We start from the raw sequence: 25,036 nt of genomic DNA on the forward strand, positions 1-25,036 counted from the left end.
ACATAGAATAATCCCATCTATCTGACATGGTACATTCACTTGTAACATACATAGAGTAAACCCATATCGCTGACATGGTGCATTCACATGCAACATACATAAGAGTAATCCTATCTATCTGACATGGTGCTGTCACATGTAACATACATAGAATTATCCCATATATCTGACATGGGTCATTCATATGTAACATACATAGAATAATCCCATATATCTGACAGCATTCACATGTAACATACATAGAGTAATCCCATATATCTCACATGGTGCATTCACATGTAACATACATAAGAGTAATCCTATCTATCTGACATGGTGCTGTCACATGTAACATACATAAGAGTAATCATATCTATCTGACACGGTAACATATAGCATCTAGTTATACAGCATATCAGGTTACCACGGTGACACATAGCATCTAGTTATACAGCATTGCATGTTACCACGGTGACACATAGCATCTAGTTATACAGCATCGCAGGTTACCACAATGACATATAGCATCTATCTATGCAGCATTGCAGGTTACCACTGTGACATATAGCATCTAGTTATACAGCATTGCAGGTTACCACGGTGACATATAGCAGCTAGTTATACAGCATCGCAGGTTACCATGGTGACATATAGCATCTAGTTATACAGCATTGCAGGTTACCACGGCGACATATAGCATCTAGTTATACAGCATTGCAGGTTACCACGGTGACATATAGCATCTAGCTATGCAGCATTGCAGGTTACCACGGCGACATATAGCAGCTAGTTATACAGCATCGCAGGTTACCACGGTGACATATAGCATCTAGCTATGCAGCATTGCAGGTTACCACTGTGACATATAGCATCTAGTTATACAGCATCACAGGTTAACACAGTGACATATAGCATCTAGTTATACAGCATCGCAGGTTACCACGGTGACATATAGCATCTAGTTATACAGCATTGCCGATGACATATAGAATCTAGTTATACAGCATTGCAGGTTACCAGGGTGACATATAGCATCTAGTTATACAGCATTGCAGGTTACCACAGTGACATATAGCTTCTAGTTATACAGCATCGCAGGTTACCACGGTGACATATAGCATCTAGTTATACAGCATTGCCGATGACATATAGAATCTAGTTATACAGCATTGCAGGTTACCACGGTGACATATAGCATCTAGTTATACAGCATCGCAGGTTACCACGGTGACATACACCATCTAGTTATACAGCATTGCCGATGACATATAGAATCTAGTTATACAGCATTGCAGGTTACTACGGTGACATACAGCAACTACTTATACAGCATTGCAGGTTACCATGGTGACACATAGCATCTAGTTATACAGCATTGCATGTTACCACGGTGACCTACAGCAGCTAGTCATACAGCATCACAGGTTACCACGGTGACCTACAGCACCTAGTTATACAGCATCCCAGGTTACTTCGGTGACATACAGCAACTACTTATACAGCATTGCAATTTACCACGGTGACACACAGCATCTAGTTATACAGCATCGTAGATTACTACGGTGACACATAGCTTCTAGTTATACAGCATCGCAGTTTACCACGGTGACACATAGCATCTAGTTATACAGCATTACAGGTTACCACGGTGACATATAGCATCTAGTTATACAGCATCGCAGGTTACCACGATGACATATAGCATCTAGTTATACAGCATCGCAGGTTACCACGGTGACATATAGCATCTAGTTATACAGCATCGCAGGTTACCACAGTGACATATAGCATCTAGTTATACAGCATCGCAGGTTACCATGGTGACATATAGCATCTAGTTATACAGCATTGCCGGTTACCACGGTGACATATAGCATCTAGGTATACAGCAATTGCAGGTTACCACGGTGACATGTAGCCTCTAGTTATACTGCATTGCAGGTTACCACGGTGACATGTAGCCTCTAGTTATACAGCATTGCAGGTTACCACGGTGACATATAGCAGCCAATTGTCACTAAGGTAAAAGTAATAAGACTTTCCTGCGCTTGTGATGTACTAAGCAGCTCAGTAGTGTACGGATAGGATAAAATATGATTATACTGAGTGCTGATATTTATGTGGAGGCTATCCTTATTTATAAAGAAGAAATACACATACATACACCAGCACAAGCACTGAGATTATGTGTATAGCTCTTATGAGAATATGTGGAAGGGTGGGTCCATGTGAAGGTAATGTGGAATGGCAATCACAAGGTGACCTGTCCCTACCGTACCCTAAGATGGTTGTCTTCTTCCTGGATGCGGTCCGGTACATACCCGGCAGGTACGCCTGTAACGCCCGATCTGTGCTTAATCTGACGCCTGATAAGATGGGGCCAGGTTACCGATGATGGTTTTCACTGTACTCACAGCGTATGCGTTGTGCTGACTCGCATCCCGCTGGATGACATCATCGGCCGGCCGATGTTAGAGAGGGAAGTTTCCAGTTAATCTCTGTCCGTTTCCCACTAATAACCAATGCGTTTCACACAGTTTGGTATTTTCTCGGGGTAAAGCTGATCTTCCATGTGTCCATATTTATACTAAATCCTTTAGGGGTCAGTACCCTCAGTAGGTGGTTATTAGTATTACATAATACAGATGGAGCCGACCCAGTGTTACATGTAATACATCTGGAGCAGATCCCGGTGTTACATATAATACAGGTGGAGCAGACCCATGTGTCACATATAATACAGGTGACATATAGCATCTAGTTGTACAGCATTGCAGGTTACCACGATGAACTATAGCATCTAGTTATACAGCATTGCAGGTTACCACGGTGACCTATAGCATCTAGTTATACAGCATTGCAGGTTACCACGGTGACCTATAGCATCTAGTTATACAGCATTGCAGGTTAACATGGTGACATATAGCATCTAGTTATACAGCATTGCAGGTTACCACGGTGACATATAGCATCTAGTTATACAGCATTGCCGATGACATATAGAATCTAGTTATACAGCCTTGCAGGTTACTATGGTGACATACAGCAACTACTTATACAGCATTGCAGGTTACCACGGTGACACATAGCATCTAGTTATACAGCATTGCAGGTTACCACGGTGACATATAGCATTCCTCTCCCCTAGATTGTAAGCTCCTAGGAGCAGGGTCCTCCTCCCCACTGTCTCACAGCCTTCTTCTCTAGCACTTCTATGACAGCCTTCACCTTCCCAGCTGTATTGTGTATGGAGAATTGTGCTGCTAACTGTTACTTGTGCTATGTTTATAAGTTGGTTACTGTATTGTAATGTAATGTTCTGTGTACCCTTTACTCTATGTACAGCGCTGCGGACCTCTTGTGGCTCCCTATATATAAAATGTAATAATAATAGTTATACAGCATTGCAGGTTACCACGGTGACACATAGCCTCTAGTTATACAGCATTGCAGGTTACCACAGTGACATACAGCATCTAGTTATACAGCATCGCAGGTTACCACAGTGACATATAGCATCTAGTTATACATCATCGCAGGTTACCACGGTGACATAGAGCATCTAGTTAAACAGCATTGCCGGTTACCACGGTGACATACACCATCTAGTTATACAGCATTGCCGATGACATATAGAATCTAGTTATACAGCATCACAGGTTACTACAGTGAAATATAGCAGCTAGTTATACATCATCGCAGGTTACTACAGTGACATATAGCAGCTAGTTATACATCATCGCAGGTTACCACGGTGACATAGAGCATCTAGTTAAACAGCATTGCCGGTTACCACGGTGACATACACCATCTAGTTATACAGCATTGCCGATGACATATAGAATCTAGTTATACAGCATTGCAGGTTACTACGGTGACATACAGCAACTACTTATACAGCATTGCAGGTTACCATGGTGACACATAGCATCTAGTTATACAGCATTGCATGTTACCACGGTGACCTACAGCAGCTAGTCATACAGCATCACAGGTTACCACGGTGACCTACAGCATCTAGTTATACAGCATCCCAGGTTACTACGGTGACATACAGCAACTACTTATACAGCATTGCAATTTACCACGGTGACACACAGCATCTAGTTATACAGCATCATAGATTACTACGGTGACACATAGCTTCTAGTTATACAGCATCGCAGTTTACCACGGTGACACATAGCATCTAGTTATACAGCATTACAGGTTACCACGGTGACATATAGCATCTAGTTATACAGCATCGCAGGCTACCTCGGTGACATATAGCATCTAGTTATACAACATTGCATGTTACCACGGTGACCTACAGCATCTAGTTATACAGCATCCCAGGTTACTACGGTGACATACAGCAACTACTTATACAGCATTGCAGGTTACCACGGTGACCTATAGAATCTAGTTGTTCAGCATTGCAGGTTACCACGGTGACATATAGCATCTAATTATACAGCATTGCAGGTTACCACTGTGACATATAGCATCTAGTTATACAGCATCGCAGGTTACCATGATGACATATAGCATGTAGTTATAAAGGATCACAGGTTAAAACGGTAACATATAGCATCTAGTTACAGAGCATCGCAATTTACCACGGTGACACACAGCATCTAGTTATACAGCATTACAGGTTACCACGGCGACATATAGCATCTAGTTATACAGCATTGCAGGTTACCACGGTGACATATTACATCTAGTTATACAGCATTGCTGGTTACCACGGTGTCATATAGCATCTAGTTATACAGCATTGCAGGTTACCACGGTGACATATAGCACCTAGTTATACAGCATTGCAGGATACCACGGTGACACATAGCATCTAGTTATACAGCATCGCAGGTTACCACAGTGACATATAGCATCTAGTTATACAGCATCACAGGTTACTACAGTGACATATAGCAGCTAGTTATACATCATCGCAGGTTACCACGGTGACATAGAGCATCTAGTTAAACAGCATTGCCGGTTACCACGGTGACATACACCATCTAGTTATACAGCATTGCCGATGACATATAGAATCTAGTTATACAGCATTGCAGGTTACTACGGTGACATACAGCAACTACTTATACAGCATTGCAGGTTACCACGGTGACACATAGCATCTAGTTATACAGCATTGCATGTTACCACGGTGACCTACAGCAGCTAGTCATACAGCATCACAGGTTACCACGGTGACCTACAGCATCTAGTTATACAGCATCCCAGGTTACTACGGTGACATACAGCAACTACTTATACAGCATTGCAATTTACCACGGTGACACACAGCATCTAGTTATACAGCATCATAGATTACTACGGTGACACATAGCTTCTAGTTATACAGCATCGCAGTTTACCACGGTGACACATAGCATCTAGTTATACAGCATTACAGGTTACCACGGTGACATATAGCATCTAGTTATACAGCATCGCAGGCTACCTCGGTGACATATAGCATCTAGTTATACAACATTGCATGTTACCACGGTGACCTACAGCATCTAGTTATACAGCATCCCAGGTTACTACGGTGACATACAGCAACTACTTATACAGCATTGCAGGTTACCACGGTGACCTATAGAATCTAGTTGTTCAGCATTGCAGGTTACCACGGTGACATATAGCATCTAATTATACAGCATTGCAGGTTACCACTGTGACATATAGCATCTAGTTATACAGCATCGCAGGTTACCATGATGACATATAGCATGTAGTTATAAAGGATCACAGGTTAAAACGGTAACATATAGCATCTAGTTACAGAGCATCGCAATTTACCACGGTGACACACAGCATCTAGTTATACAGCATTACAGGTTACCACGGCGACATATAGCATCTAGTTATACAGCATTGCAGGTTACCACGGTGACATATAGCATCTAGTTATACAGCATTGCAGGTTACCACGGTGACATATAGCATCTAGTTATACAGCATTGCAGGTTACCACGGTGACATATAGCATCTAGTTATACAGCATTGCAGGTTACCAGGGTGACATATAGCATCTAGTTATACAGCATTGCAGGTTACCACGGCGACATATAGCAGCTAGTTATACAGCATTGCAGGTTACCACGGTGACATATAGCATCTAGTTATACAGCATTGCAGGTTACCAGGGTGACATATAGCATCTAGTTATACAGCATTGCAGGTTACCACGGTGACATATAGCATCTATTTATACAGCATCGAAGGTTACCACGGTGACATATAGCATCTAGTTATACAGCATTGGAGGTTACCACGGTGACATATAGCATCTAGTTATACAGCATTGCAGGTTACCACGGTGACATATAGCATCTAGTTATACAGCATTGAAGGTTACCACGGTGACATATTGCACCCTAGTTATACAGCATTGCAGGTTACCACGGTGACATGTTCCATCTAGTTATACAGCATTGTAGGGTTACCACGGTGACATGTAGCATCTAGTTATAAAGCATCGCAGGTAACCACAATGACATGTAGCATCTAGTTATACAGCATCGCAGGTTGCCACGGTGACACATAGCATCTAGTTATACAACATCGCAGGTTACCACGGTGAAATATAGCATCTAGTTATATAGCATCGCAGGTTACCACGGTGACATATAGCATCTAGTTATACAGCTTTGCAGGTTACCACGGTGACATATAGCATCTTGTTATACAGCATTGCAGGTTGCCATGGTGATATATAGCATCTAGTTATACAGCATTGCAGGTTACTAGTGTTCCCTCTAGCTCCGGCGGCAGGCAGGGCGCTGGAGCTAGAGAGGGCATGCCCGTGCGCGCGCCGAAGGTGCGCGCGCGGCCGAGAAGGGGGCGTGGTCATCGGAAAAGGGGGCGTGTCTATCAGACGCATCCCCTTTTCGTCACTCTTGGGGGCGTGCCCGGCACTTACGGACACGCCGGGCAGCCCCCAAGCCCTGCAGACAGGGAGAATAGATGCCGGGCGCATGCGCCCGGCGTCTATTCTCCGGCGGTGACCGGGTCACCGCATGTTTCTCCACCCGCGGGACGCTGCGTCCTGCGGGTGAGAACGGCTCCCGCAGGCTGTTAGGGCAGGGCGCTTTTTGCCCTCCTCCTGGAGGGCAGGGTGCTATTTGCCCTCCAGAAGGAGGGCAGGGTGCCGCGCCCCGCTAAAACAGCCTAGCGGGAACGCTAGGTTACCACGGTGACACATAGCACCTATTTATACAAAATTGCAGGTTACCACGGTGACATATAGCATCTAGTTATACAGCATTGCAGGTTACCATGGTGACATATAGCATCAGGTTATACAGCATTGCAGGTTACCACGTTGACATATAGCATCTATTAATACAGCATTGTAAGTTACCATAGTGACACATAGCATCTAGTTATACAGCATCCAGTGATCGCGCAGAGCGAAAACATTTGTGAGTCCCAAGGACCCCTCTCTTTAAAAAATTGTGGTCCTAATCCACAGTATCTGGGTCCCATTACATATATGGGTGTGAGGGCAAGCAGCAGTTGGGACAGTGCTGGGGCCAGGTAGCAGTTGGGGCAGAGCTTGAAGGCAAAGACAGGGAGAAGTTGGGGTAGAGCTGGGGGTATAGGTAAGGGCAAATGGTGCTGGGGGTAGGGATGGGGTAACTGCATACAGAAGTTACAACACCGCTGGGGAGCAAGGAGGGGCTATGGGCAGGTGGTTTTAGGGGTAGGGAGGGGTGAAGGGTAGACAGCAGCTGGGTCAGTACTGGGGGGTAAGGAGGTGCTTAGGGGCAGGCAGTTCTGTGGGAAGGGAGTAAAAGTAGATGGCAGCTTGTGCAGTAATTGGGGTTCAAGGAGGGGTTAGGGCAGACAGTGCTGGGACAAGGAGGGGGTAAGGGTAGGTAGCTGGTGCAGTACTGAGGTGCAAGGAGGGTTTAGGAGCAGACAGTGCTTGGAAAGGGTCAGGATAGATAGAAATGTAGCTTAAAGTAGTAGCAGCAGTTGACCTCCCCCCCTACATTGTTTTGCAAAACGAACCCCCTTTTGGCTGCTTGCCAGCCACTCATCACTGTTAGCAGCAGCAGTGCCATCAACCGCAAAAGGTAATGCTCAGGCTCCCACCTGCCATAACACAGCCATCCATTAACCCGCAGCACCAAACTAACCCACACCCACTTATTGCTGGGTGCCGGGGCTGTCCCCTCACCGAGTGCCAGAGCCATCTTCTTGCCTGGGCCGTCATCGTGCTTGGCCTGTTATCGTGCTGGAACTGTCCTGCTGCCGGGTGCTGGAACTGTCCTCCTGGCAAGTGACAGGGGCCGCCATCTTGCCGGAGCCGTCTTCCTGCCGCAGCCATCATGATGCTGGGGCCATCCTCCCGCCGGTTGCTGAGGCCATCTTTTCCGCCGGGACTGTCCTAGTGCCGGGGCTGCTTGTCCCATAGTGCCGGGTACTGCAGCATCGGTAAGGTGCTGAAGACGGCTGCTTCACGTCCACTTTTTAGATTCATCCCGGGCTTGGCTGAGTCATATGATCAGGAGCCAGAGATTGGTTTTGGCCGCAGCGGAGCGCGTCCCCAGGGACCCACCCATTCTTCAAAAGTAGGTCCCCAGTCCTCATTTTCGGGTAAAATACGCACAATAGCGCGTATTTGCGATCACTGAGCATCGCAGGTTACCACGGTAACATATTACATCTAGTTATACAGCATTGCTGGTTACCACGGTGTCATATAGCATCTAGTTATACAGCATTGCTGGTTACCACGGTGACATATAGCATCTAGTTATACAGCATTGCAGGTTACCACGGTGACATATAGCACCTAGTTATACAGCATTGCATGTTACCACGGTGACATATAGCATCTAGTTATACAGCATTGCAGGTTACCAGGGTGACATATAGCATCTAGTTATACAGCATTGCAGGTTACCACGGCGACATATAGCAGCTAGTTATACAGCATTGCAGGTTACCACGGTGACATATAGCATCTAGTTATACAGCATTGCAGGTTACCAGGGTGACATATAGCATCTAGTTATACAGCATTGCAGGTTACCACGGTGACATAGCATCTATTTATACAGCATTGAAGGTTACCACGGTGACATATAGCATCTAGTATCTAGTTATACAGCATTGCAGGTTACCACGGTGACATATAGCATCTCGTTATACATAGTGTTCCTGCTAGGCTGTTTTAGCGGGGCGCGGCGCCCTGCCCTCCTTCTGGAGGGCAAAAAGCACCCTGTCCTCCAGGAGGATGGCAAAAAGCGCCCTGCCCTAACAGCCTGCGGGAGCCGTTCTCACCTGCGGGACGCAGTGTCCCGCGGGTGGACAAACATGCGCCCGGTGTCTATTCTCCCTTTCTGCAGCGCTTGGGGGCTGCCCGGCATGTCCGTAAGCGCCGGGCACGCCCCCAAGTATGACGAAAAGGGGGACGCGTCTTATAGACACGCCCCCTTTTCGTAACTACGCTACTTTTCGGACACGCGCGCGCGCCAATGGCGCGCGCACAACATTGCCCTCTCTAGCTCCGGCGCCCTGCCTGCCGCCGGAGCTAGAGGGAACACTAATACAGCATTGCAGGTTACCACGGTGACATATAGCATCTAGTTATACAGCATTGCAGGTTACCAGGGTGACATATAGCATCTAGTTATACAGCATTGCAGGTTACCACGGTGACATGTTCCATCTAGTTATACAGCATTGTAGGGTTACCACGGTGACATGTAGCATCTAGTTATAAAGCATCGCAGGTAACCACAATGACATGTAGCATCTAGTTATACAGCATCGCAGGTTGCCACGGTGACATATAGCATCTAGTTATACAACATCGCAGGTTACCACGGTGAAATATAGCATCTAGTTATATAGCATCGCAGGTTACCACGGTGACATATAGCATCTAGTTATACAGCTTTGCAGGTTACCACGGTGACATATAGCATCTTGTTATACAGCATTGCAGGTTGCCATGGTGATATATAGCATCTAGTTATACAGCATTGCAGGTTACCACGGTGACACATAGCACCTATCTTTTTTTTTTTTTTGTAAATCTCTTTATTAATGGTTGAACAGGACATAGTTATACAGACAATATAATATATAATTTTCTTTTTTTCCTTGCATTAAAGGGTGAAAGAAAAACAAAACAAAAAAAAAACATGACTACTGTTATAGAATGAGATAAAGCCAACCTCTAATACAGTCAAACCATTAAACACTACAGTAGGAATTAAAATAATAATAGAAGAAGAAGAAGAACAGTCACATATTCCTATTATCTATTGTACATTTAATTTTTATCAAGAGTGTATGAATTGTCACATGTATCCATATGGGCATCCTATCTTGACAAATAAAATAAAATATAAAACATAAAACACAAGAGATATATAAAGTAGGCAAAATATCACCATTCCAGAAATCAAAAAAGCTAAGGTGACCAGAAAATGCATCACCGCGGCATACACTACCACAATAATCCCTAAGATGAGCCAATAAGTTGTCTTATTACATACCATTCGGTACCTTCAAACAATTTTAAAATCGAATGTTGTGTATGATTGTCTAGGTCTATAAAATAGGACCATTTTTTATAGAAAGTTTTAACTCCTTTCTCTATATTAGGCAGTGTGGATCTCCTATCGAAATATAATAATTTTAATAGCCATGACTTAAGTTGAGTAAGAAATGGAGAATTTTTAGAGATCCATTTTTTTAATATAATCTTTTTTGCTACCGTTAATATAACTGTAAGGAGGGGAATAATATCCCGTTTATTGGGACCTAGATCCCAATTCGAGAATATAACAAAGAGGAGTGCCAGAGGATCAGGATGAACATTAATAGAAAACAATACGTTAATATATGCCACAATCTTATTCCAAAATCATCTAATCTTTGGACATTCCCAAAAGTTATGGTAATAAGTAGCTGGATAATGATGACATTTAGGACAGACTCCAGATTCATCCTGAACCATGTGTTTGCGTTGTTGTTGTGTTATATATGCCCTATTTATAAATTTAAAGTGGACTTCCTGAAGAAGAGCCGATTGGGCGTATTTCATGGTGGAATCAAATCATGATAATACATCCAAGGATTCTGGGTTGCATGCCATATCTGATGCCCATCTAGCATTGGTGACCCTCCATATCTTCCTCACGTCTCTGTCTAGTAAGTCTCCATAAAGAAATCTGGTATGGTATGTGTTACTTTTAATAAAGACAAGTAAATCAGATAAGATGTCTGTGGAGTCATCAAGAGACCCTACCGAAGGAAGGGAGTTTGCAAAATGTCGGGCCTGTAAATACATAAAAAATTGGGCGTGAGGTAAATCGAAAGTTATTCGAAGATCACCAAAAGATCTCAGATTTCCTCCAGGATCAAAAATATCTTTTATTTTCATTATTCCTTTGTCTCTCCATTGTAAAAATCTAATATTTTCCAAGGCAGGTGTGAAAGCCGGATTTCCCCAAAATGTAGTGTAATGAGAGCTACTGAAGTTTCTATTAAGTTTACGGTTAATAAATAACCAGGCATTGTATGTATCAAAAAACAAAGGATTGTGGAGTATATCTCGAGGAATTAATGAACTGGGAGAGTGTAGCAATGCTGCTGGTGAGAAAGGGGCTAATATAGCTTTGTCTATAGAGATGTCAGTGTATAGATCTCTATCAAGCAGCCAATCTGATATATATCTGAAAAAAATTGTCTGCGAGAAAATTTTTAGATTTCGGAAACCCAACCCTCCGTCTGCTCGTGGTAGGTGTAATTTATTCATATTTATTCTGGCCTTTTTTCCCTGCCAGATAAATTTGGAGAATGCTTGAGTGCAGGATGTAAGGTCTGTTTTGTTAAGTGATATGGGTAACATCTGTATGATATATGTTATTTTAGGGATAATTATACTTTTTATTAAAGCAATTCGCCCCAACAGGGAAAGGGGGAGGCTTTTCCAGAGGTCTAAGAGATGGAACATTTTTTTAAGTAATGGTGTGAAATTGCTTGTATATAGATATTTCAGGTCTGACGTTATAAAGGTACCCAAATATTTCAGTTTTGAGTTAGCACGTTTGAATATAGAAAGGGGTGAAGGTAAGGGATTGTGGGTTGAGCAGCCCGAAACCGTAAGAATCTCCGACTTATCAACATTAATTTTATAACCAGCGAAAGACCCGAACTCAGAAATGATATCTAAAATGTTTGGAATGGATTGTGATGGGTTGGAAATAAGTAACATCATGTCATCTGCAAAAAGACTGACTTTTAATTCTAAATGTCCAATTTTGATACCACTGAATAATTTGGATTGTCGTAAGGCCACCGCCAGGGGTTCTAATGCTAAGGCAAATAGCAGTGGTGATAATGGACATCCCTGACGTGTTCCACAAAGAATCGGGAAAGGGGAGGATAAAAATCCATTGCATAGAATTTGGGAAGATGAGTTTGAGTATAGGGATTTAAGAATATTAACAAATTCATTAGGGAAGCCAAATCTTGTCATTGTGTCAAATAGGTGGACCCATGATACTAGGTCGAACGCCTTCTCGGCGTCCAGTGAAATAAGAACACTGGGAGTCTCTGGATTATGAAGTTTTATGTAGTGGATTGCAGACAGTACTTTACGAATATTAGTCACTGAATGACGTTGCCAAATAAAGCCAGATTGGTCCTTATGAATTAGTTGTGGCATTAAAATTTTAATACGCTCTGTCAATATTTTAGTGAATATTTTGTAATCCGTATTTAACAGAGAAATCGGTCTATATGACCCTGGTAAAGTAGGGTCTCTTCCCGGTTTAGGAAGTAATTTGATCAGAGCAGCATTAAAATATTTAGGTATAATTTTATCGTTCAATATAACATTAAACACACTAACAAGTATATTTATAATCTTTGGTTCTAAAATTTTATAATAATCACCTGTAAGCCCATCAGGCCCAGGTGCTTTCCCTGGTTTTAAAGCTTTAATGGCATTCTGAATTTCTGCCGCTGTGATTGGTAAAAGCAATTTTTCTGCCAAAGTATCAGGTAGTTTTGGTATATTAATATTGGTATATTAAGAAGTTTGATTTTTATCATCATAAGATTTTTGGGTATATAAGGATTCATAAAATGAGGAGAAGACTGATAGAATTTGTGAGCTAACTGAAGTGATAGTACCATTAGGCTTAGTTATGTGTTTGATAGTGGTGGAAGGAAGCGAGCCCCGTATTAAGTTGGATAGCAATCGTCCTGATTTGTTACCTAATTTGTGAAATTGGAAGTCTCTATTGAATGAGGATCGATCACCTAACTGATTAAGAATTTCTTCAAACTGTGTTTTTCTCTGGAGGTAATCAGCCTTATGAATGGTAGAAGGGGTGTCTTTGTATGTTTGGTAGGCCTCTGTCAGGTCTCTCAGCCGCCATGTAAGATTTAGAGAATTCCTTTTTTGTGTAAGCAGTGTATGATAATATATTTCCTCGTAGTACAGATTTGGAGGCCTGCCAGAACAGAAGTGGGTCTTCTGATTCGTGAGTTGAGTTATTAATCTTGTATTCTTCCCAAAAAGTTTCTATTTTACTTCTAAATTTAAGAGATCGTGTTAAGTATGACGGAAATCTCCATTGTCTATGCGACCCCAAGTCAGCAGCCATAGACAACGAAAACCATACCAAGGCATGGTCCGATATAGAAATGGGTTCTATCTCTGTCGTATTAATCCGTGTAAATAAATGATCTGAGACTAAAATATAATCTAATCTGGACAAGGATCCATGTGCCGCAGACAAACATGTGTATTCTTTATCAATTGGGTGCTTAGCGCGCCATATATCAATAAGGTTAAGTTGTTCATTTATATACGGAATACCAAATTTTGGTGTCTGTGTGCAACGTCTGGACTGTGATTTTCTATCTAGTTTTGCGGAGGAGACTACATTAAAATCTCCACATATAATTAGAGAAGAGGAAGAATAAGGGAACAGTTTTGTCAATAGGGACATCACAAAAGTTTTATCATATACATTCGGGGCATAGATATTACACAAAACAATGGGGGTATCATTTATTTTCATATTGGCAATTACTAATCTACCTGACGGATCACTGTACGAATTTTGTAGTTGAACATTAAGGTGTCGTTGTGCTAAAATCACCACACCTCTTGATTTTGTCGAGTAAGGAGCTGAGGCAACCACTGACCACCTCAGCATACCGAGTTTACGAATCTCAACATCTAACAAATGGGTCTCCTGTAAGCATATAATATCTATTTTCAATTTATTTAGATATGTCAAGATTCTTTTTCTCTTGATAGGTGAGTGGATGCCTCCTACATTTAAAGTTCCTACTTTAATTTGTGACATTGAAAATACCAAGGCATAGTTAAATTGAACTCACGGTCGTACATTAATTTCCATGGAAGTACATGACTGTTATAAAAAAAAGAAAAATCATTATCACACAGAACCACCAAAATGGTGATCATAATAATAAAAAAAAAATTTAAATTTTGAAAGAAAAAGAAAAATGATAAGAATATGGTCTCGAACAGAGGAAACCACATTAAAATTATGTAGATATATATAACTTCCAGTATAAGAGCAAATAAGTAAGTTATTAAACTAAGTTATAACAAACTCTGCGACATCCGCTCCTAAACCACATCCAACTTCATTTTTAAACTCAATATATAAGAATATTAAGTGTTATGAGAGAACATTGAAGACAAATAGCATTATCAATAGCGGTAATGTCAGAAACAATACAAATTATGTTCTGAAAATGTAGGAGCATAATAAAGAAAGTATTCTATTAAATTGTGTCATATGACATAGATGCTTTGAACGAAATATAGAATACTAATATAACCATATAACAATATAATCTAAACCGGTATCTGATGTCATGAATTGACTAGAGTCCCAGAGAGAAAATTGGAGGTGACATCCGCCACCGTCGTCACAAGTAAAAGCGAGGTGAGGTATGAAATAACATGCGAGACTGTAGGGAGATCACGAGTAGACTGAAATAGAGTCATTATGGGATTCATTTGCCTCTTCTGCGGTCTGTTCTTCATCCAAATATGCCTATGCATCCATAGCTCTTGTAAAATCAATAAACGAGGAACCACTGTAGATTCTTAAACGTGCAGGGAACATTAACGCAAACTTGCGGCTTATTTTGATAAGTCGAGTACACACCGGGGAAAAGGCTTTACGCGCCTTAGTAACTTCAATAGAAAAATCTTGGAAAATGAGGAGTCTGCTATCATTCCACAATAAATTTCTGGTTTTCCTAGATGCTAGCCATAGTGCATCTTTATGTGCATAATTTAAGCAGCGAAAAATCACTACCCGTGGCCTAGGATTTGAATGATCTCGGATTGGACCAACTCTATGTGCACGTTCCACAATGATCTTGGGGTAGGAGTCAGAGATTTTCAGTAACTCAGGGAGTGTTGATTGAAGAAAAGAATATAGCTCAGCCCCTTTAAGGGTTTCTGGCAGGCCTAGTATTCTCAAGTTGTTTCTCCTGGATCTGTTTTCCAGATCATCAATTTTATTAATAATCTGGTTTTGTATTTTAGTAGTTTGAGAGACAGAACCTTTCAAAGTATATACATCTTGATAAATCTCCCCCAATCTACACTCAGAGGATTCCACTCTGGTGGAAAGCTGCTGTACTTGATTCTTAATATCTTTGATTGCCTGTGTAAAGTGTGCAGTTTGCTCCTGCATTAAGGGTTTCATAGTGTCTTGTATGGCTTTCACCATAGTGTCATAGGTGATTGGAGTACTCACTGTGGCTGTATTAAGCAGTAGTGCTGGGGGAGGCTGAGTATCAGATTGAGACATAACACTGCTTAACTCCGTCTGAGACGCCAGCGATTCAGGCGCGGCCGCCATCTTGGATTCTGAGCGCAGCTTCTCAGCTTTCTGAGTTTGGTGTCGTCTGGGCATCTGTGGGGGGAAATATTTTTCCATACACCGGACGAGTGTCTCCGCTTAGTGAGGTAAGCGTTTGTTCTCCGATGGAGGCTGATAAACAGCCGTGCACGCCGTGTGAAGCTGGGCGGTAACGGAGCTGAGCGCTGAAGCGTCTCACCACATCCTCACCACAACCGGAAGTCTCCACATAGCACCTATTTATACAGCATTGCAGGTTACCACGGTGACATATAGCATCTAGTTATACAGCATTGCAGGTTACCATGGTGACATATAGCATCAGGTTATACAGCATTGCAGGTTACCACGTTGACATATAGCATCTATTAATACAGCATTGTAGGTTACCATGGTGACACATAGCATCTAGTTATACAGCATCCAGTGATCGCGCAGAGCGAAAAAATTTGTGAGTCCCAGGGACCCCTCTCTTTAAAAAATTGTGGTCCTAATCCACAGTATCTGGGTCCCATTACATATATGGGTGTGAGGGCAAGCAGCAGTTGGGACAGTGCTGGGGCCAGGTAGCAGTTGGGGCAGAGCTTGAAGGCAAAGACAGGGAGAAGTTGGGGTAGAGCTGGGGGTATAGGTAAGGGCAAATGGTGCTGGGGGTAGGGATGGGGTAACTGCATACAGAAGTTACAACACCGCTGGGGAGCAAGGAGGGGCTATGGGCAGGTGGTTTTAGGGGTAGGGAGGGGTGAAGGGTAGACAGCAGCTGGGACAGTACTGGGGGGTAAGGAGGTGCTTAGGGGCAGGCAGTTCTGTGGGAAGGGAGTAAAAGTAGATGGCAGCTTGTGCAGTAATTGGGGTTCAAGGAGGGGTTAGGGCAGACAGTGCTGGGGCAAGGAGGGGGTAAGGGTAGATAGCTGGTGCAGTACAGAGGTGCAAGGAGGGTTTAGGAGCAGACAGTGCTTGGAAAGGGTCAGGATAGATAGAAATGTAGCTTAAAGTAGTAGCAGCAGTTGACCTCCCCCCCTACATTGTTTTGCAAAACGAACCCCCTTTTGGCTGCTTGCCAGCCACTCATCACTGTTAGCAGCAGCAGTGCCATCAACAGCAAAAGGTAATGCTCAGGCTCCCACCTGCCACAACAAAGCCATCCATTAACCCGCAGCACCAAACTAACCCTCACCCACTTATAGCTGGGTGCCGGGGCTGTCCCCTCACCGAGTGCCAGAGCCATCTTCTTGCCGGGGCCGTCATCGTGCTGGGGCCGTTATCGTGCTGGAACTGTCCTGCTGCCGGGTGCTGGAACTGTCCTCCTGGCAAGTGACAGGGGCCGCCATCTTGCCGCAGCCATCTTCCTGCCACAGCCATCATGATGCTGGGGCCATCTTCCCGCCGGTTGCTGAGGCCATCTTTTCCGCCGGGACTGTCCTAGTGCCGGGGCTGCTTGTCCCATAGTGCCGGGTACCAGTACCGGTAAGGTGCTGAAGACGGCTGCTTCACGTCCACTTTTTAGATTCATCCCGGGCTTGGCTAAGTCATATGATCAGGAGCCAGAGATTGGTTTTGGCCGCAGCGGAGCGTGTCCCCAGGGACCCACCCATTCTTCAAAAGTGGGTCCCCAGTCCTCATTTTTGGGTAAAATACGCACAATAGCGCGTATTTGCGATCACTGAGCTTCGCAGGTTACCACGGTAACATATTACATCTAGTTATACAGCATTGCTGGTTACCATGATGACATATAGCATCTAGTTATACAGCATTGCTGGTTTCCACGGTGACATATAGCATCTAGTTATACAGCATTGCAGGTTACCACGGTGACATATAGCATCTAGTTATACAGCATTGCAGGTTACCAGGGTGACATATAGCATCTAGTCATACAGCATTGCAGGTTACCATGGTGACATATAGCATCTAGTTATACAGCATTGCAGGTTACCACGGTGACATATAGCATCTAGTTATACAGCATTGCAGGTTACCACGGTGACATATAGCATCTAGTTATACAGCATTGCCGGTTACCACGGTGACATATAGCAGCCAATTGTTACTAAAGTAAAAGTAATAAGACTTTCCTGCGCTTGTGATGTACTAAGCAGCTCAGTAGTGTAAGGATAGGATAAAATATGATTATACTGAGTGCTGATATTTATGTGGAGGCTATCCTTATTTATAAAGAAGAAATACACATACATACACCAGCACAAGCACTGAGATTATGTGTATAGCTCTTATGAGAATATGTGGAAGGGTGGGTCCATGTGAAGGTAATGTGGAATGGCAATCACAAGGTGACCTGTCCCTACCGTACCCTAAGATGGTTGTCTTCTTCCTGGATGCGGTCCGGTACATACCCGGCAGGTACGCCTGCAATGCCCGTTCTGTGCTTAGTCTGACGCCTAATAAGATGGGGCCAGGTTACCAATGATAAGTCGCATCCCACTGGATGACATCATCGGCCGGCCGATGTTAGAGAGGGAAGTTTCCAGTTAATCTCTGTCCGTTTCCCACTAATAACCAATGCGTTTCACACAGTTTGGTGTTTTCTCGGGGTAAGGCTGATCTTCCATGTGTCCATATTTATACTAAATCCTTTAGGGGTCAGTACCCTCAGTAGGTGGTTATTAGTATTACATAATACAGGTGGAGCTGACCCAGTGTTACATATAATACATCTCGAGCAGACCCTGGTGTTACATATAATACAGCTGGAGTAGTTGCTGCTCGGTGGGTAACAGACTATAGAGAAAGGGAGGTGTCCGGTGCACTCAGACCCCCCATACAGAATGTAGCAGCTGTAGCTGGCGGTCAGTACCCTCAGTAGGTGGTTATTAGTGTTACATAATACAGGTGGAGCAGACCCTGGTGTTACATATAATACAGCTGGAGTAGTCACTGCTCGGTGGGTAACGGATTATAGAGAAAGGGAGGTGTCCGGTGCACTCAGACCCCCCATACAGAATGTAGCAGCTGTAGCTGGCGGTCAGTACCCTCAGTAGGTGGTTATTAGTGTTACATAATACAGGTGGAGCAGACCCTGGTGTTACATATAATACAGCTGGAGTAGTCACTGCTCGGTGGGTAACGGATTACAGAGAAAGGGAGGTGTCCGGTGCACTCAGACCCCCCATACAGAATGTAGCAGCTGTAGCTGGCGGTCAGTACCCTCAGTAGGTGGTTATTAGTGTTACATAATACAGGTGGAGCAGACCCTGGTGTTACATATAATACAGCTGGAGTAGTTGCTGCTCGGTGGGTAACAGACTATAGAGAAAGGGAGGTGTCTGGCACACTCAGACCCCCCATACAGAACATATCAGCTGTAGCTGGCAGTCAGTACCCTCAGTAGGTGGTTATTAGTGTGGAAGTGACAGAATAAACAGAGAGACACCATAGTGTACACCGGGTGATGTATAAGATGCACAGACGTCCCCTGTAATAGGCCTTGCTGAGTACTCACCTGTCTGAGGTTTTCTTATGCTGAGTACGCACTAGAAGCAGATCGGAGCAACATATCGCGTCATTGTCTAGTGTGTACCCATGATATCTGCGCTCAGTAAAGCGACCTATACACGGTGCGATAAATCAGCCGCTCTGATGGATTCGTGCATTTTGGCTGCTATATTGCACCGTGTATGGGCAGGATGTCGGCCAGTGTGCGCACCCGTGGGGTCGTACATCACACCCCCAGATCTTACTGCAGGTTGAGTTGATCTGGGAATGCAATCCCATGCAGCGCTATGCGGGTGGGGGAGCCGGCATATTGGGCGGTCGGCCACCCAATTGCACTATGTATGAGGACTGCCCGATATGTGGGACGTTGGATCCCCTGTTGCGTTGCACGGTGCCTATTGCACGGTGTTTGGGCCGCTTAAGGCTGTGTACACATCTGTCCAATCTGTCTGGTGGGAGGGAAAATCTGGTCTGTTTTCCAGTGTTTGGGAACAAATTTCTATTGTTATTTGCACCCATACATTACCAGATTATCCTTCCCACCAGACAGATTGGACAGATATATCTATAGGTGTGTACACAGCCTTACGAAGGCACTTTTGCTCAAGCAAGGAGATATGGAAAACATGTCATGTTAGGGATCCCTGTTGACCAGAGATAGGAAACACTTTTCTAGATCTTCACTTTGTCACGTAACTGATTATCCTTCAAGAAATGCTTCAGCCTCTCCCCTATGCTACATAAACATGGCCGGCAGGATTGTCACACATGTAACGTACATCCTGGTAAGCTAACTGTGGACTCCAGCATGACAGGGCATGCTGGGACTTACGGTCCCACTACAGCTGTGGAGTCACAGATAGTACAACACTGCTGATGCTCAGTAATTATTGCAGATGTGGGAGCAGAGAAAATAAAAGGGGTGATTGTACACAAGTCACACAGATATTAGGAGACGGAGGAATAAGGCAGTAGTGGGAGAGAGAGGCTGGGCTGGGAGATGTGGTGCGCTATCGCAGGGTGTATAATGGGGGAAGGGGAGCAGAGAAGTAGGGTAAGATGATGGGGGCAGAGACTGTATCCTAGGTTACTGGGGAGAATGACCTGAGGGGGGAATGAGGAGGAAAAGGTGGGTGGGCTGTGAGGGATCTGGCCTGGGGAAATATCTTGTCATATGGTGTTGTATACTTGTGTATATTATACTGTGTGTAGTAATCACTGGTTATCAGGTGTGTGATCTGTGTATAGAGATCAGTGTGACCTGTGCATAGTGATCAGTGTGTATCAGGTGTGTGATATTAGTGTGACCTGTGTATAGTGATCAGTGTGTATCAGGTGTGTGATATCAGTGTGACCTGTGTATAGTGATCAGTGTGTATCAGGTGTGTGATATTAGTGTGACCTGTGTATAGTGTTGAGCGTGTATCAGGTGTATGATATCAGTGTGACCTGTGTATAGTGATCAGTGTGTATCAGGTGTGTGATACCAGTGTGACCTGTGTGTAGTGATCACTATGTTTCAGGAGTGTGATATCAGTGTGACCTGTGCTTAGTGATCACTGTGTATCAGGTGTTTTATATCAGTGTGACCTGTGTATAATGATCACGGTTTTCAGTTGTGTGATATCAGTGTAACCTGTACTCTGTAATATTTATTATAATTATATTTTTAGTAGACAAGTAAGCTGTGAGGAACCAGATAATCTTTACTAGAAGCGACACGAGGGTGAGACGTGTCCTGCATAAATCACTGATCACTAAGGATGGACAAGGATAGAAGTCACATGACGGAGAGAATACTACATTTCACCTTGGAGATCGTCTACCTGCTGACTGGGGAGGTGAGAGGGTCTGGGAGTGTTACAGTGACCTCATTTATATCTATAGTAATAATACAGGGACATGACTGGGGAGGTGAAGGGATCTGGGAGTGTCACAGTGACATCACTTATATCTATAGTAATAATACAGGGACATGTCTGTGGAGGTGAGGGTATCTGGGACTGTATTCAGTGATATTTGGTGTCTTTCCCAATACACAGGATTACACATTAGTGAAGAAGACATCCAGTGATTGTGCTACACCCATCAGCTGTCCCTGTGTGTCAGGAGGAGTGAGCAGGACCCAGAGCCCCATCACGGTGCCTCCACCTCACTCACTGATACATGAGAGACACAATGACCAGAGGATTCTGGAACTCACCAACAGGATCATTCAGCTGCTGACTGGAGAGGTGACTGCTGGGAATGGGACATTATATAGTAACACCAGGGGATGTGTCTGGGTGATGACTGGAGAGGTGACTGCTGGGAATGGGACATTATACAGTAACACCAGGGGATGTGTCTGGGTGATGACTGGAGAGGTGACTGCTGGGAATGGGACATTATACAGTAACACCAGGGGATGTGTCTGGGTGGTGACTGGAGAGGTGACTCCTGGGAATGGGACATTATACAGTAACACCAGGGGATGTGTCTGGGTGATGACTGGAGAGGTGACTGCTGGGAGTGGGACATTATACAGTAACACCAGGGGATGTGTCTGGGTGATGACTGGGGAGGTGACTGTTGGGAATGGGACATTATACAGTTCACTATAGCATTACCTAACATAAATTTGGCCACAACATTGGCTTCATTATCTCTAGCCGATGCTGACAATCATTCAGTAGCACAAAATATGTTACTTCTGCTCACACGCCTCAATCAGCAGCAGGAAAACACCTTGTTAGTAATTGTAGCTCAGCACATTGTTAGTCCAGAAGATATATTGCAAGAAAAACTTTCAATATATCTTTCATACTTGAGGACTTGTCCACCTTCTTTGTACATTGTACATGGGACTGTCACCCAGTGAAATATTTTTGGAGAGGTTTTCAGTTGTATTCCTCTACTCAGTTAATTGCACCTTTCCACCTCCTGCCCTGGTGTGTGCAGTGTTGGTATCTGTGACTCCTCCTTGGCATAAGGAGCTCAAAGGGTTACTGATAGTATCGGCTGTAGCTCGTAAATATGTCCTCCAAACCATGATACGGACATACCTTCCTTGCATAGTTTTATTCAAGAACAATCTCTTTTTCGTGCATGTATCAAATTAATTTGGTGGTATCCTCTTTGGACACGTGTGAGGAGATGGTAAGACCTTTGGAAAGTTTTATTGATCTCCATACATTTGTCATTGATAATAGTATGTACAAATAATGGTGTAGGAAGTGTCCAGGACGTGTTTTACCATGTTTCTGGCTTCCTCAGTGGGTTTCCTTTCTAGACAGATGTATTTTATTTTTTTGTGTTTTGTATTATTTTTTAGGTTGATGTTGTGACTAATAGTAAGGTTGAAAATATAGAGGGAGAAGAAGAGACCTGTGTAACTGATATGAAGGCAGAAGCTATAGAGGGCGAAGAAGAGACATATGTGACTGATATGAAGGCAGAAGATATAGAAGGAGAAGAAGAGATGTATGTGACTGATATGAAGGCAGAAGATATAGAGGGAGAAGAAGAGACGTATGTGACTGATAATAAGGCAGAAGCTATAGACGGAGATGAAGAGACGTATGTGAGTTGTGATCAGCAGTGTAAAGAGGAGGAAATCCCTACAGATATCACAGGTTAGTAATAAAGACGTATTACAGAAAAGAGTCACATACTCCTTACAGTACAACACAGTGCCGTAACTAGCTATGGGTGACTGGCCAGTATATGAAGCCAATCGTGTGTCCTTAGGACACTTATCGTTGCACTTACCGAAGCAGCATCACACCCCTTCTGCGTGATGTAATGGCTTTGCACGCTCAGTGGACGGGCCAGCACAAGGTGCAACCGTGCCCTGTTAAAAAATGTCTTATTCTATATGCTCAGCCAGGGCTTGGCCTGGTCTTCTCATACTACATAGGATGATATGCTGAATATTTTTGCTCACTTCCTAATAAGAACTAGTAGACATCTCTGTACGTTGAAGGGATCACCATGAGGGTGGGGAACATGTCTTTTAGTATTAAATAATTTGTCATAATGAGAATTTGCAATAAAAAAAAAATATTCATGTTAATATTCCCCAAAATGCCGACCTCTGCGCATGTTCCGTACATCCCATGGATATTGTGCATCTTTCCTGTAAGCCTGGAGGCAGCAGTGTCTTGTTCACGTGTCTTCAGTTTTTTGGTTTAGTACAGGCCTGGCCAACCTGTGGCTTTCCAGCTGTTGTGTAACTACACATCACAGCATGCCCTGCCACAGTTTCAGCAATTCCTAGTAGCCAAACTTCCTGGGCATGCTGGGACTTACAGTTGGAGGGCCACAGGTTGACCAGGCTTAGTCTAGTATGTCAGAACACATTATATCTATAGTATATGAGAGATACTCTCCTTTGATGTCACAAAGTAAACTCCAGCACAAGCATACTAAACGAATAAAACACACATGTTCGCGCCTGGTCTTAGCCATATTGTACATGGTACAAGCTGTGTGGCGATAGTAATGCCGTATATATGAATGCAATACAGAAAGACAATTGTTGTGGGATGTGGTCGGGGACCCAAGCCACGCGGCTGAGATGGTCACCACGGCATAACAGAGGGAAATATTGGCACATCAGAGGGAAATATTGGCATTATAGGCTTTATGCTGGCTGCATATGTAATGATGTAGTATGTACGGTGTGCAGCTGGCTGTGGTATCTGAGCATCACCTGGTGGCTGCACCACAAAGGCTGTTACCTCCCAGTGCTGGGCACAGTGTAGGTAATGTGCAATGTTCAGGGTACGAGAGGCTGTAATTCCTACGTACTGTATATATATGTACAGATATAAAGATATACAGTCAGGTCCATAAATATTGGGACATTGACAGAATTTTCAGATTTTGGCCTCTATTCACCACCACAATGGTTTTGAAATGAAACAAACAAGATGTGCTTTAACTGCAGACTTTCAGATTTAATTTGAGGGTAATTACATCCAAATCGGGTGAACGGTGTAGGAATTACAACAGTTTCAATATGTGCCTCCCACTTTTTAAGGGGCCAAAAGTAATGGGACTATCAACTCAAAAGCTATTTCATGGACAGGTGTGGGCTATTCCCTCGTTATTTCATTATCAATTAAGCAGGTAAAATGGAGTTGATTCTAGGTGTGACATTTGCATTTGGAATCAGTTGCTGTCAACTCTCAATATGAGATCCAAAGAGCTGTCACTATCAGTGAAGCAAGTCATAATTAGGCTGAAAAATCAAAACAAACCCATCAGAGAGATACCAAAAACATTAGGTGTGGCCAAATCAACTGTTTGGAACATTCTTAAAAAGAAAGAATGCACTGGAGAGCTCAGCAACACCAAAAGACCCGGCAGACCACGGAAAATAACTGTGGTGGATGACAGAAGAATTCTTTCCCTGGTGAAGAAAAACCCCTTCACAACAGTTGGCCAAATCAAGAACACTCTCCAGGAGGTAGGTGTATATGTGTCAAAGTCAACAATCAAGAGAAGACTTCACAAGAGTGAATATAGAGGGTTCACCACAAGATGCAAACCATTGGTGAGCTACAAAAACAGGAAGACCAGATTAGAGTTTTCCAAACAACATCTAAAAAAGCCATTACAGTTCTGGAACAACATCCTATGGACAGATGAGACAAAGATCAACTTGTACCAGAGTGATGGGAAGAGAAGAGAAGGAAAGGAACTGCTCATGATCCAAAACATACCAC

At 43.5% G+C, this 25,036-nt stretch overlaps 1 protein-coding gene and 1 pseudogene across 2 annotated transcripts in view; one reads left to right on the top strand and one right to left on the bottom strand.

The window, feature by feature from the left end:
* LOC148508117 (uncharacterized) overlaps positions 1 to 25,036 on the top strand; it is a 144,745-nt gene that overhangs the window by 40,230 nt on the left and 79,479 nt on the right. The window lies entirely within an intron of this gene.
* The window catches only part of LOC148508118 (uncharacterized), a 91,203-nt pseudogene that overhangs the window by 12,428 nt on the left and 53,739 nt on the right, over positions 1 to 25,036 (bottom strand). The window lies entirely within an intron of this gene.

Source organism: Taudactylus pleione, unplaced genomic scaffold (assembly GCF_031769625.1).
Source record: "Taudactylus pleione unplaced genomic scaffold, aTauple2 ptg000377l, whole genome shotgun sequence".
Classification (NCBI taxonomy): Eukaryota; Metazoa; Chordata; class Amphibia; order Anura; family Myobatrachidae; genus Taudactylus; species Taudactylus pleione.